Raw genomic sequence first — 16,021 nt, 5'->3', positions numbered from 1 at the left:
ACAATGATCCAAGTGCTTAGACAAGCAATTAAGAAATTGAACTGACTAAGGGATCGCAATACCTTACAATAAATAGCCGAGAAATTTGGAAAGAAGTTAGTTAGAAATTATCCGCGAAACTAAACGGTTCGGTCGCGAAAGTTAAGGGAAATCTACCCTGACACTTACCCTCGTCCAAAATGGTTTGTGAATTAATTATCATGTAAGTACGAACCTTATAATTTGAATTAAACCAACTTATGTCTGACAATGCTTTTTATAAATTCAGTTTTCATTTAATCTTTCTTTATTTGTTTCTCTCTATGAATAAACGTTGTTGTTTTTGTTATACAAAGTTTAACTTGACTACGACCCCAGCCTACACGTCCCCGCGTTACGACTAAAAACTAGATCGTGACAATATGTTGACGTGTGTGACACTATTGACAAACTCGTTTCGTTTGCCGGCCGGCTTCACCTTTAGGGGCGTTTTTAAATTCAACATAGTTTTATGCTATGGTGAATCAGATGGAAGTTCGGTGCTTCTCTGATGATCTGTCAATTGGTTGTCAATAGATGTGATGGCATCAAAATACCGTTGAAATAACAAACACCCTTTACAAATTTGTATTTTAAATTACCTAAACCGGTGTCTAAACCTCATAAACCTAAACATTGTTTGGTTTTTGGTTTGAGAAAGTTTTGAAGCGAAAAAGATCATAAAAAATGGAACACGTTGCTGCAGTTGTTGCAGCAATGGCAACACTAAAAAAAAGAAACGATTCAGATTCTTCATGTTCTTCTTCAGATGAGTTGTTATTGATTGCATCTAGAGAGAAGCACCATAAAATAGATGAATACATAGAGCAGGTTGTTTCTAGGTACTCATTAGATGATTTTAAATCGCATTTTCGACTGACAAAGTCAGCAATTGAGGTAAGCTTAGTACAGGAGTTAAGAAAATGTTATCTACTTTTAAACTTTTACTTCAAGAATCTGTGTTCTGAATTACAATATAATGAAGACATTGGCCCTGGAAGACCGCCAATTAAAAGACTGCATGCTTTGTTAATAACAGTATGGACTTTGGGTAAGTTATATGAGAAGTATTTTTAATTAGCCTTCAAGGTATTAGAAAACTTTATATTCCAGTAATTGTTTATTTTTATTTTAGCAACTCCAGATTCATACAGAAGCATTGGAGAACGTTTTGGATTAAACAGAGGAAATGCTTGTGCAGTTGTTTTGACAATGTTGAAAGCCATTTGTGTATTAATGCCTGTCTATGTCACATGGCCAGTAGGAAACAAATTTCATCAAACCTGTCTGGAATTTAATAATTTGCGAGGAAATGGATCATTTCCAAATGTAATTGGTTGTGTGGATGGAACACACATTCCAATTAAGGCTCCTAAAAAAAATGACAACTCATTTTACAATAGGAAAAGATTCCATTCAGCTCTTCTGCAAGTAATCTGTAATGCGCGTATGGAGTTTATTGACATATACTTTGGTTGGCCTGGGTCTACACATGACGCAAGAGTTTGGAAAAACTCACCAATTTATTACAAATTAAAAAATCAAGCTTTATTGCCAGAAGATTTTCATTTATTAGGTGACAGTGCATATCCTTTGGATGTTTTTATAATGACCCCTTATAGAGATATCGGTCATTTAACTGCTAGACACAAGAAATTTAATAAAACATTATCTAGCTCTAGAGTGCAAGTAGAGAATGCCATTGGAATGCTAAAACAAGTATTTAGAAGGCTTAAATACCTGGATACAGATGTAGAAAATTTAAAATATTATGTAGTGGCTGCATGTATACTACACAATTTAAGAATAAAAAACGGAATGAACTTAGACATAGAAGAGAATGAAAATGATGAAAATAATGTGGAAGGTGAATAGAGAGGTAAAAGAGAAGATGGCCTGGGAAGACAAAAAAGGGAAAGACTGTTATTATCCATAACATGATTTTTTTATCTTCTTACAACCTAGGCTAAGTGTTTAAATTGTATTCTATATTATGATATGCATGTTTTTTTCTCTGAAGTGAGTTTACTTAAAATAAAGTTATTAGGTATGTTTTTTTTCAAATAAACTTGTAAATAGAAGATTATAATGTTTTATTGTCCAAACGATTTAACATTTTCTGATAACATTTATATACATCAAATCAAAATAAAATCATTAAGAAAACTTAAATAATAAATATTCTATCAACCTAAATACAAAAATGAGGAACAACATTTACAGGAAGTGGTTTTCCTTTTTAAGTTATTTATAAGTTATATTGTTAAGTTATGTCAGAAACATTTTTCAATTTGGACTACCAGTAAATTAAAAGTAAAATGTCATACTAGAACATAAATAAATACCAGGTGTCCAATAGCACCCTGGACATAGGAGATTAACATGGGAAAACGGTTTTTATTTTTTTGCGCCTGTACAGTTGATTTGATTGAAACATCGTATTAATGAAAGTTGTAGTACCTATCACGGACTAGTTTTCTGTATTTTTTTCAGATCTCTAACTTGAACTCTTTCGTCGTAAAACACGAACAAAAATGCGAAGAGGTTGTCGAGCAACGGATAAATAGGTCATTGTTGCTGATACGGTTGCTCGACAACCGTTTGTACAGTGCAGGTAAAAAGTTTAAATGTTCTCATTTTTGTTCGTGTTTTACGACGAAAGGGTTCAAGTTAGAGATCTGAAAAAAATACAGAAAACTAGTCCGTGATAGGTACTACAACTTTCATTAATACGATTTTTCAATCAAATCAACCGTACAGGCGCAAAAAAATCAAAACATTTTTCCATGTTAATCTCCTATGTCCAGGGTGCTCTTGGACACCTGGTATACATATTTGCAAGTGAGTGTTTTCAACACTCTGTAGCACAAAATTTAAGTCATTCTGAACATAAATTCATACAATTTAATTTTTTCATAAAAGACCATCAAACCCTTGAAAAATTAGCACATACATAGCCTATAATTATCAAAATATGGCAGTGAGAACTTGTACATTAATTTAAACACCTAACTAAATAGTCTGTTGTAACCTGAAATCCAATTTTTCCATTTAATCAGACTCTGATTCAGAGTACTTCCTTTTCTTATGGCTGGAACCACTGGCAGTGCTAGGGTTTTGTCCTGACAATGCTCTTAGAGCATTAGCCACATTATTTATTGCAGCTATTTCTTTCAGTTTCAATTCCTTTTTCTCCCTCCACTTTTCATCAACTATCTCTCTTTTGTAAAATAAATATTGAGGGATAGACAACTCCACATTTTTTTTTTTTTGTTTTTATGTTGTGGCACATGCTCCAGTAAACTCTCTGCTGGTTCTGGAGTTGAAGAGACTGTGGCCACTGTGGATAACTCTTCTGAACTTTGTACAGGTGGCTCAGTCTGGTTTATGCTAGTTGATAAAATGTTAGCTGGGGGAATAGTTGAAGCCCTATTTCCTAAAACGGTGTCAAAGTTTTCAAAAAATTCCCACTGAACCCTACTTTCGCCAGTGTTCATAGATCGTTCCATGTTACTTCTGTAAGTTTGTAATAGATTTCTATATTTTGAGTAACAGTCGTTGCCATTTACATGAATGTCCATTTCCATCATTTGCTTGCTAATATCATCCCATAGCTTCATTTTTTTGCAAGTTGGGTTATTAAACTGCTCCTCCATGCCTAGTCTTATACTAAGTAGGAGTTTAACCGAAGATGTTGTCCAGAATTTTGAAGATTTAGTATTAGCACTTGACTGTACTTGTTCATTCGCTTTTAACTGCCGCTGAAATACAGTCAGATACTTGCATGGGTCTAAAAAAAAATTAACAGTAAAATAAATTTGTAATGATGGCTTTTAAAAGCGACCCTAAAATCCATTATTTGCACAGAGTAGGTACTCCTCGCTACAAATACTAATCATAAATAGTAAAGCAGTAAAAGAAAAAAATACAATGTCATAAAGTACCTACATTAGAAAAAATCTGTGGAAACTTTAAAGTAAAAAGCAGTAGATTTACCTGCTGAAATTTCTTCAATTTCTTCTGGACTTAGAAAAGTCTGTATTTCGACTCCTTCATGCTCCAAAGATACAACAATCTTTTCTTCCATGTTTTTTGAGTTTAATTTCCTTATTATAAAAATAAAAACCTAAACATAACCAATAAATTACAAATTCAATCCACCAACAAATGTCATTTTCTTCCACCGACTTCAAAGACCGGTTGCGCCCGGTTTACATCACTGGTTGAACGTTAGTTCAACGGATGAATATACGAACGCAAAAAAGAATCCATCATATCTATCGGAAATTATTTACGAACGCTTTTGGTGCCATCAGGTTAACCGGTGTAACAACAGATGGAAATAAAAACGTGCCTCTTGTTTAGTGGATAGTTAAATTGGTTAAATTAATCTCAAATCAGAAACGTAAGTACCCACATTGTTGTTTTGTATTCACCATTTACCTAGGTTTTGAACACTTTTGTCTTCATTCAGTTTTTTTGGCTTTTTCGATTAGCTGCCTTTAAATAAACATGAATATTAATAAAAAACACCTCAGTCAAAGACAGGAAAGGCGACTAATTGCCAAGCAGGTGAAATGTGTGTTAGGCGATTGTTCTTCTGTGAAAAGTACAGCAACATTTAATAGTTCTGCAAAGCATTCCTCTATTGTCAACGATGTTGCTAGTAATTTAGAAATTATTTAGGAAACTAGTTCTTCCAACTCATCTCAGAATAATTTCACTTTCTGAAATAACTACTAAGACTACTTTTGTGGGGTCGAACTATCAGAACCAATCTTTGGAGGCTACAACCAATCAATCTTGTTTTAAGTGAGACTGAAAGTTTATCTTCTGAGTCCATACAATTTTTATCTAGTGAAAGCTCGAGTGAAAGTAATTCAGATAATGAGGAGTATAGTGATGATGAGCCTGGTGATAATAAAAATATAAACTCTACTACAACTTCTTCTTCTCAAGAAAGTATAACATTTTTAAAACACTGGTCACTTAAAAATAATGTAACACACTCTGCCATTAATGAATTGTTGCAATGGTTTTCCACAAATCCATCAGTAAGTAATTTGCCAAAAGATGCTCGAACTATTTTACAAACTCCTAGACAAATTGACATAAAGAATATGGGTGATGGTTCATATCCTTATTTTGGTCTTTCAAATCAAATTAGAAAATTGTTTAATAAATATGAGGTCCTCAAACATGTTTCAAATCCTGTTTTATGTTTTAGATTTTAACGTAGTGGCTTGCCTATTCACAAGAGCACAAAGCAAAACTTTTGGCCTATTTTGTGCAAAATATCTAATTATCCTAAAGAACCACCTTTTATTGTAGCACTCTACTGTGGCCCATCAAAACCTCCTGTAAATGAGTTTTTTGAAGATTTTGTGGTAGAAGTTAATGAGCTGAAAATAAACAAATTAAAAATTACGAACCATAAGTTTATTGACATTGTGTGTAGGTCATTTTGCTGTGATGCACCAGCACGAGCTTATGTGAAGGCTACAATGAGCTTTAATTCATATCATGGATGTGACAAATGTACTGTTAAAGGGAGATTTGTTCGTCGAATGGTCTTTTTAGATTCTAGTGCGCCCCTCAGACAAGATGCAGATTTTCTTGATGGAAAATATGGTAATTACCATAAAAGTGTAACTCTTATATGTGCCCTAGGTGTTGGAATGGTATCAAGTTTCCCAGTAGATTATATGCATTGTGTTTGTTTGGAGGTTATGAAAAAGTTATTGTTTTTGTGAAGGGATGGTAGCAGGTTATAACAATTAACACCAGAGAAATTGCAACTTCTGGAAAATCGACTTAAAATATACAAAACAGTTTGGCTTTGTGAATTTAATCGACATCCTAGAAGTTTTAAAGAATTAGAACACTGGAAAGCTACAGAGTTCAGACAATTTTTATTGTATATAACACCACTTCTTGGTGATATTTTGTCTAATTCTGTATTCTCACATATGATGCTATTAAAGCATGGTCTGACAATCTTGTTAAACACTGAATTAAATGGCCTGTATAACTCTTATGCAGATAACTTGCTTAAATTATTTGTGTCTCATTCTGTTCACATCTATGGAATTGAATTTTGTGTTTATAATGTACATGCTTTAATTCACTTGGCAGCTGATGCCATTAAATTTGGATCCTTAAATAATGTAAACAGTTTTGCTTTTGAGAATTATCTTGGGTGTCTAAAACGATTTTTGAGGAAAGGTAACCAGAGTTTACAACAGATTTGTAACAGAGTTTATGAAGGTAAAGAAATTAATGTAAACGATAATATCAAGGCAACATGTGTATCTGGAAGAATTTCAGGAGTCATTGGTGATAAAACCTTCTATCCAAAGCTAATTCATAAAGATTGGACATTTTCTTGTACAGGGGGTAATAGCTGTGTTTTCCTAACAGATGAAACTAATAATATATATATTAATAACATCTATGTTGAAAATTGCCATATTTTTATTTTAGGGAAAAAACTTTTAATATTAGAACCATTTGTGTCTTATCCTACAAATAGTAGTTTTATGCTATTATATAAAGTTGTCCTTAGTCAAATTGATATAACTTTTTCACATGAGAAAATTAAATGTAAGGGAATGTTATTACCTCAAGGAGAAAATTCCGAGGAAAATACATACTTTTGTTGTCCTTTAATTCACGGCCTTTGAGAAGGAAAAACATATTTATGTATTAGAGGTGCATCAGAAACATTTTTTTATTGAGTTGTTATATTTATAGATGTAAGTACAGGGTGATTCTTTATATTTTACTCAATAGCTAACTCCATTAGTTTTGATCTGACAGCATAGTTTATCAAAGTTGTAGCATTTTTTCTGAGTCGTCAGAATGTGATATCAAAATTGACATTGTCAAATTTTTGAGATGTGTTTTGACTATTTTAGAATTATCAAAGAACTAGAGAATTAGAGAGAAGAACTTATCAAAGAAATAGAAACAAATATTTGATTTTAATTCAACTTATAGCAAAATGTAGTTTCAAAATTCACTTACATAAATAAATAAATAAATAAATAAATAATAAACTTTATTTGCCAACAAAATGATATACAAATCACAAAGCAACGTCAAATGGTGTCTGTAACACCTTTACAAATAATCTTAAGATCTAAACTATGGTTAAATACATGTATAACGTTACAAAACATGCAGCAGACCAACCAGTATACAATAATAAAAGACACCGGCAGTAATAAAAGTAAAATACACTTATAATATGAAAATAGATAAATAATAGTAGTTTTCCTATTCAGTGTGCAAAGTTATGTTTTTCCACACGCGAAAGCAGTTAGACTTAGGATAAGCTTCAAGTGCGGGAAAACTACTTTTCACACGTGTTAGGAACAATATTTTTTCTACGAATGAAATATCTATACATTTTGTTTTTAATTTTTATTGATATTAAAAACAACAACTTATAACTATTTATTGTTATTAACAACATTAATGTTAAATGTACAGTTGGTCGCGTTTTTTAAATTGATCGCAGATTGAGCAACTGAAGGTAAAATACTGGTACTTGGAACTGCTTCACTTTCTTTAGGATTGAAGGTCAGAATTTTGTTACTTAATCCTTTTTTATAACTTGTGGATTCATCAATGTATTCTTCACCTACCGTAGTCGATTTCCAACCCCCCAAGCGTTTTATGTCAGTGATTCCTTCTCCAGAATTGGCCAGGAACGTTGCCGATGATCGACGATAACTGTGCCCTGTGTAGAGTTCTCGATTTGGCAACTTCAAAAAAATAGCTATTTCAGAAGGCATTTTTCCAAAACTGTTTACTCCAACACTTTGCGAAAAACATTTACTCTTTCTGCAAACTAGGAAAAAACGATTGTTTGACTTTTTTGGACGTAGGCCGGTGTATCTTCTGTACAGTTGCAGGTAGGTTCCGTTATGAACTTCTTCTGATATTATAAAGTTTCTTGCTGTATGATTTTTGGAATCCCTAATTTTAACAATTATGAGGTTTCTTTTGTCTTCAATATCTGTAGTGGTTAAATTGGCTAGCTCTTCCCTTCGACATGCACCAGCAAGTCCGAATATAGTGGCAACTTTATTAACAGGTAAATTTCATCTGGTGCGGAGTTCATAAAACTGAATATTTCTTCTTTTGTAAAAATTTTAGCCTTTTTAGGTTTAAAACCAACATTCTGCTTTTTCAGAAATGCAGTGAGCTTATAAAATTCACCGATATCGATGTCTCTTTTTATTTTTATTACATTTTTGAGCATTGAATACTTTGACCACATTGTGTTAGGTTTGAATTCTTTGCTTAAAGTAACAAAATACGCTAAAAGTACCTCTTCCTTTAAGGTTTTTATCCCCTTTTGTTCGCACCATGGGGTAAACAACTCGTACTGTTTCTCGTATTTTTCTCGCGATTTGAGAGGCAGCAATTGCAAACTAGCCATGTTGGCGGCTTTTAGAACATCTTCCGGAAGTTCATCTTCAGTGATATCCATTATTAAAATAGTTTTTTTAACTTAAATAAGTAAGAATAAACACTGTTGTAGACTTTAAATTGCATATAAATGCGTTGTTTAACAATGAGCTTTGGTTTCTAAGGAAACAAGCCTCATTTTCAAAGACAGAGACAAGGTGGTTTATTTACCTTGTTTTGAATTTTTCAAAAATGGACCTGAACATTTTTCTTTCATTTCTTACTAGCTACAGGCCTCCCGAAACTAATGATGTCTCACACTTCTCAAGAAAATATACCTAGTGTATTATGTACTTGGTACTTTAAGTTTGTTAAATAAATTAAGCAATTGAAATTGATTGGTTGTTGTCATAATGAGAAGATAATTTATTTTTATATAATATAGGTTTATTGTTCCTTTGAAAAATAGAGAAAGTTTTCTATGGTATTCATTCATTTAAAAAAAATACGTTTTTGTTCAAACGGACGAGAAGTACTCACTTCACGTACTGTTTAGCGGCCGTGAAATGCACTTTTATTTACAACCATATATGTAATGCTGTCATTACTAACGTCATTGAAGGTTAGGAAGTATCATATTGCGCACCTCTACTTCCCGCCCTCACTTCCCGCCCTCATTTCCCGCCCTCTAAAATTGTGATTGTCAATATTTTTAAAAAAAAAAAGATGATTGAATCAAATTTTTTAAATGTCAGATAAAGTCGGATCGATATTCAGTTCGCAAATAATAAATTGAGAAAAATGTCCTGGATTACAACTCGAATTGTATGCATTCTAACGGTTATAATGCCTATAATACATTACAATACTAAAATTAACATGATCTAAACTAAAACAAACTACTTATTGAAATTAATGGTTACATTTGAATTATTATAAGTGTTTATAGAAATATTTAGGCCAGTACCAGCACTGGCGTCTCCAACAGTTGTCTCTTTGGTCGACAAATTAATTTGCTGCTGAATGACTGAGGTTTGTGAACTACTTGCAACAGCTTCAGAAGACATGGCACGTTGGGACAGCATAACAGAAAAGCAGAAGAAAAGCATATAGAAAAATGACTGCTTGGTAGTTTTTTGTTAAATGTAATATTCTAGATATGTTCAGAATGAAACAATGATTTGTAAATTTTGATAGAAATATGATGGTTGTAAATAAAATAGTATACAAACCTCGGTAGGAAGTTTCATTCCTGTCTCGAGATCCTAGCTAAACCTCGACGCTTCGCGTCTCGGCTATCTAACTAATCTCTCGACAGTAATGAAACTCTTCCCACCCCGGTGTGTAATATACTATTTCGCGTATATGAAAAAATGGAAAATATTTCTGACAAGACCAAGAGTCAGTTTATTATTTAATGTCACATCAACAATGCATAACCAGCAACATAAACAATAAACGTCACCGTGATTGTTAGACCCTTCTCATTTTACTTATCAAAAATTATGAATTTCTAAGTGGATATCGTTTGAACAAAAAATTTTGTGTACACCTCGGCCGTGAAATAATTTTTTCGTCCTCAAGATTGTTGTCCTCGGCCGTAAGATGGCCTCGGACGTCAAACTTTCTTTCAACCGAAAAAATACCATTTCACCGCCTAGGTATACAATAGTATATTATGTTGTTAGGCGTAGAAAGAGGCAATTATTGTGCTGAGCTCGGAATTGTCCGACCGAAGCGAAGCTGAGGTCGACAACTGAGCGAAGCACAATAATCGCTTTATACGTCTGTGTAACGTATACTTTTTTTTTCAAGCGGCATGTATGCAGTGTACTATCACTTATTTCGGCGATTTAGGTCGCTTTACGGCTTCACTGAAAGTTTATTTGACAATACAACAACGCAATTAGTAGTATTAGTACAAGGTGTTTGAATTTTGAATTAGTGTGTCATGGAGATCACGATTTTTGACAGATGACACAGTGAAAGCGTAATAAGGTAAGATATATAGGATGTGTATCGTTTCCTAGCCAGGTTAACCGATTATAGAACAACGGAGATTTGAAGCCAGAAAACCAGAGCAAATGGCCGATAACATTTTCAAGAACCGCGTTGTCTTGTCTTGTCTTGTCTGTCAATTGGCTCTGCTTTCAGCAATTTGCCCGCACGATTACGTAAGAGGCTCAGAAAGTCGGGCCTGTGCCCCTGAACCTCTAGAATTTTCACAAAAGTTTACTTTACACACACAAAAAGGTCTAAAAAACGGCTTAAGGGCACGATCCGAGTGAAAGATATAGTCATTCCTCGTGGAAACTATAACCGTCACTGTCTTATCCACGTGGTCTTGACCTAGGTTTTCACCCTTTCCGCCTCTTGGAAGTGCACCGCACAAGACAATTCCCCGTAGACTTTTAGGAATCGACGTTTCCACTTAGAGGTCCCACCATCTCCACTCGACCGGCTGCGGAATTCGGTCGTCAACTCCAAATTTCTCTGAACACCGTTTCAAGAAACGTGGTTTCTTAGCGACAAAAAATGGCACCCACGAAACTGACGTGCGATCCGTTTCAAGTTGAAAACCGAACTAATCGCTCGAATTATATTACGTCGAATTATTTAGCGTATTTGACGCTATTGCTGCTAAAGCAGGTGGTGTACAACTTATTTTATCACTATCACTCATTTCGGCGATTTAGGTCGCTTTACGGCTTCACTGAAACTTTATTTGACAATACAACAACGCAATTAGTAGTATTAGTACAAGGTGTTTGAATTTTGAATTAGTGTGCCACGGACATCACGATTTTTGACAGATGACACAGTGAAAGCGTAATAAGGTAAGATATATAGGATGTGTATCGTTTAACCGATTAATTCGGACTGGTAAATATACATATATAACGGTTACTGAAAAAATATCATTCTCATAGAACAACGGAGATTTGAAGCCAGAAAACCAGAGCAAATGGCCGATAAAATTTTTGAAAGGCTATTTTTAAGAACCGCGTTCCGTGTAAATTCGGAGCGCGTAACCATAATCGACAGATGACGCTAGACAGCCATGATACGCCCTCTGTTAGACAACTTTGGAAATAGCTTCGTGTTGTTATCGTATTAGCCGTGTTGTGTCAATCAGTTTTTGTCTCTTTGTGTCAGTCCGTTTGTTTATGTTGATTTTGAATTTGATCACAAATTTAGCCCTGACATCTTCAGGAAAACTGTATTTCAGAATAAGAACATGAAAGGATTGTATTGCAGAGCCAAGCCAATCAAAGCAAAGTAAGTGTTGCATGAATTTCATCTGCTTTTTTCTAAATGCAACGCTTTTAGTCTGGATCAAGTTCTAAACATTATTTTTTACCTCCTAGGATATGAAATAATCTTTCTACGCCGGCAGTACAGGTACACAAAAGGCTTATTTTAGACCGCTTTAAAAAAAAATTTTTATCGCAAAAAAAATAACTATTTTGTTTAATTATTTACTTTTCAGATGCTCACATGTTTGAATTTGTGGTCCAGTTTTGATAAAACAGCTTTAATTTTAGTGTTAAAAAGAGCAAAACCTAATTATTAAATCATATCAAACTAAATTATCTACTAATTATGACAAAACATAAATTCCAAAGGCATATTTGTTTAAAAAAAAAGTAGGTACCTAAGTACACTACTTTACTACTGAACTAAGTGTGGCACATTATTATACAGTGCTTTCATAAAGTACATACTGCCTAAATTCAATAAAATTGAAAAGACTAACTTTTCTCAAAAATGCTTGAACACCTATGTTTTTATTTTTATTAATTGCTGTTGTGTTTGGAATGGATGTTGTAATTGGAATTATACAGGTCCCAAAAACTAAGTATTTAAAATATGTTTGATCTTTTAAATGGCAGCACCTCTTTATTATAGTATAAGTTTCTAGACTCCAGCAACAATTCTAAACATCATTCATCATTCAATGCAAGTTGTACCACAATTATTGTTCAGCAAATATTAATATTTTGAAACCAATAATTTTCCAAGAAGTCAAATTAACATCCACAAAAATTATTGATAACATTTAAAAGAAGTTAATAAACAGTCTTTGTTATTGTCAAACAGTCGATAGAATTCATTTTGAACTGATTTTAATTTTTTACTAGGTATTTTTTGTAATAAAAGTTGGGAGACCTATAGTTTTGAAATAGTTATTTATGTAATGCATGTTATCAATATTTGTGTAACGAATGAATGTTTGTAGGGCGAGCGCAGCGAGGTCATACAATTTGAATGAGTTACACAATAAGACATTTTCGAAACGTGTTGCATACATCATTTTTTCTAATTTTGACCAAACACGACGTAACTAGTTACGAAAAGTAAAACATTTTGTCACTCTAATCAGTTTTGAAAAGTGTCACTATATGCCAAAATTAGAAAAAAGGTGTTTTTGACATTTATTTGAACAGAATTGAAAATTGTTGTAGTAATACAAAATCTCTCTTAGAAATAAAAACATAAGGTACGGAATGTTTTTCTGAAAAGTAAGTCCCTTCCATTTTATCAAATTGATGCAGTACTTAAAAAAGCCTTGTATTATACAGTATACATATTAACTCAAGGTTGAACAATGCAGTTTACTAAAGTGTATAATTATTAATTATTGTGTGCAATGTAACAATAATAAAAACTGCAATGCTTGGATGTTAATTTAAGTAAAATCAGTATACCTACTGACCTTAAAACTTGGTTTTTTATCCACTGTTCTAATGTAAGTAGTTGAACCCATGGCACAGCATTTCACTCTTCAACTATGTTGCAATCTTCTTAGTGGGTAATTTGTTCCTCGCTTAGGTCAATTTTTTCATAAAAGTTGTGTTTTTTCATCCACATGAAAAAGTAGTAAAGTATTCAGCATATACAGGATACAGATCTTTAAAATAGGCCCAATTTCTTGCTTGAACCACCCTAAAAAATGTCAGACTACCTATAAAAGTTTGTAGTAATTATGCATCAACATGGTTTATTAAGGTTAGGTATGAAATTGCTATTGCAATCTTACCTGGGCCAGCAGGCATTGTATCCATTATGACCATTGAAAATATACATTTACTTGATTTTAGTGTATAATCTTCACCGATTATTAGATTATTATTGTAATAAAAATACAATTATTGCATGTTAATTTTTTGACACATCAAAACAAAAACAAAAGCAAAGTGACCAGTTGGCATTTGACATCACAACAGATCCAAGATGGCCGATTTCCTTTTGAGATAGGTAAGTTCGAGTAATCAAAATATCTAAAAATTTAGATTCATTACTTATTGTTTAAAAAAAAACATGGCAGCAGCACAAAGATGTTTTCTTTACAATCATAGTACTTGATAGATGTTGTCTCATACAAGTGGTTTGTAGAACTAGTACCACAGGTGTCCAGGAGCACCCTGGACATAGGAGATTAACATGGAAAAATGGTTTTGATTTTTTTCTGTTGTTCCCGTTGCTCGTAATTCGTTGTTCGTGATTGGCGCTGTTCCGAAAATAACACATAGGGATTCGCACGCATACATTTATAAACCTCGGTTATCGCGTTGCTCGTAGTTTCCATTGTTGCTGGCCGTTATTCTCTGTTGTTCCCATTTAACCAAATTTTATTTCTGTTGCTCGTGATTCGCGATTCAACCAATGAGAGTGCTTAAACAGATCAGATGATATTGACATTTCTAACGTCAACACAAAATTATTAAAAGGCACGTTCCAGTCATTCGAGCGTTTTCTTGGCTTGGCTTCGTTATCTGTGCGTTTTTTTGTTGTGTTGCGTCGTTTTGTGTTGTGTTTGAGATGGACATGGAGGAATCGCAAGGAGAAAGTGAAGTAGGAGTAGGGTTGTCTGTAGAGACGGAGGAACTGCTTATAGACCTGATTCAAAACTATGAATACCTGTACAACTTGGCCCACAAGGACTACAAAAATAATATAAAAAAGGACTGCCTTAAAAATATCAGGTATCTTGTTTGAGATGCGTTTTTATTATCCAATTATTACCATAATACCGTTCTTTTTTAAGTAAAAGACTGCCAAAAGATGTGGAAGACTCTACGAAACAAGTTTACCCGCGAGAAACGCGAAGAGCCTAAGTCGGGAGCTTCGGCAGAAGTGAGGTGGCCATTATATAAAAAAATGATGTTTTTTGAAAAGTCACCGACCAAGAAAGTAAGTTCAGATAATGATGTTGCATGATTCAATGAAATACATGGCACTACATGGGTATGTCATTCAAACAGAACTCATACGACTACCTCACTCCCAACTACGTCAATGACAAGACCGCTTTCGGCAGCGTCATCACTTGCCTCAGTATCGTCGCCAGGATCCATATGGGACACTATGGAGGTGCTGTTGTCGCCTGAGGCTTCCACTAGCAAACATTTAGAAGAAGAGACAGTTACAACACATGATCCAATAATAGATCCTGTAGAAACACCACGATCTGGTAATAAATGATTAGTATTTTTTAAATATTTTCGACAACGACCTTAATCTGTCCCATTTTCAGAAAAAAAAAAGAAAAAAATCTAGTCAACAACCCATTGTTGAGGCCACAGAGTTGCTCTCCGTTGCCTGAACTATATCGCAGCAGATGAAGGTTCCGCACAGCGAGAATAAATCATGTACTGACCACATCTGCGCTGTTTTGAATAATTTGTCACCAGAAGTTGCAAAAGAAAAAAGGAAAAACTCTTAATGATTTTGTATGAAGCCTAGAATAAGTTAGTTTAAGTTTTTTAGTCAAAAATTATTAACAGCTTAGTTATGACACTGTCTCTATAGTATTTATTTCACAATGTATTGTAAAGTCAAACCCAAACGGATTTATAATAATGGTTATTTTTAACCTCAATGTTTTTTTAGGAACTTCACAAGTTAACCAAAATATAGAAGTCAGAGATGTAGAAGTTTCCAACACTCCAATTATGGACAAATTAATTAGCATTGAGAACACATTGAAATTCGTATTAATGCGTTTAAACGCATTAGAAATTTCGAATAAGCAGGTTCCAGAAAATAACATAATGGAATTGTCACTGCCAATAAAACTACCTGTATCTTCAATAACTCTCCTTTTAGAAGCAGAAAATGAGATAATAAAAACGGAAGAGAATAAAAAGCAAATGGTAGGTAACATCGAATTTACAATGAAAGTTTGTGGCAGTATGTTATCACTTGTAAACATTTCAGATGCATAAGTTCCTGCAAGTATCGGGAAAAAACGCAGCCGATTTCACTAGAAGAGGATTAGCGACAATTTTTACCAATGAATTGGCGGTTCAGTGTTCTTGGACAGGCCAAAAAAATAATTTCAGAGTAAAAGACTCTGAATTTGTTCGGATATTAAAAGGCAATATTTTTTTGTATAAATGTATTATGTTTTACATTTATTATGTATCTACTTCACAGAAGCGGTACAGCACGTATTCAAGTCAGCCACTGATAAAGAGATTGAAACGTATATGATGGATTGGTTCCGACATGGGAACCAAAGATTGAAAAGGTCCTTAAATTAATTTCATCGCGTTCAGAGCAGTCATAAATAAGAAATCGA

Source organism: Ips typographus, linkage group LG15, assembly GCF_016097725.1.
Source record: "Ips typographus isolate SLU linkage group LG15, UJ_Ityp_2.0, whole genome shotgun sequence".
NCBI lineage: Eukaryota > Metazoa > Arthropoda > Insecta > Coleoptera > Curculionidae > Ips > Ips typographus.
Note: the sequence above shows the minus strand (reverse complement) of the source record.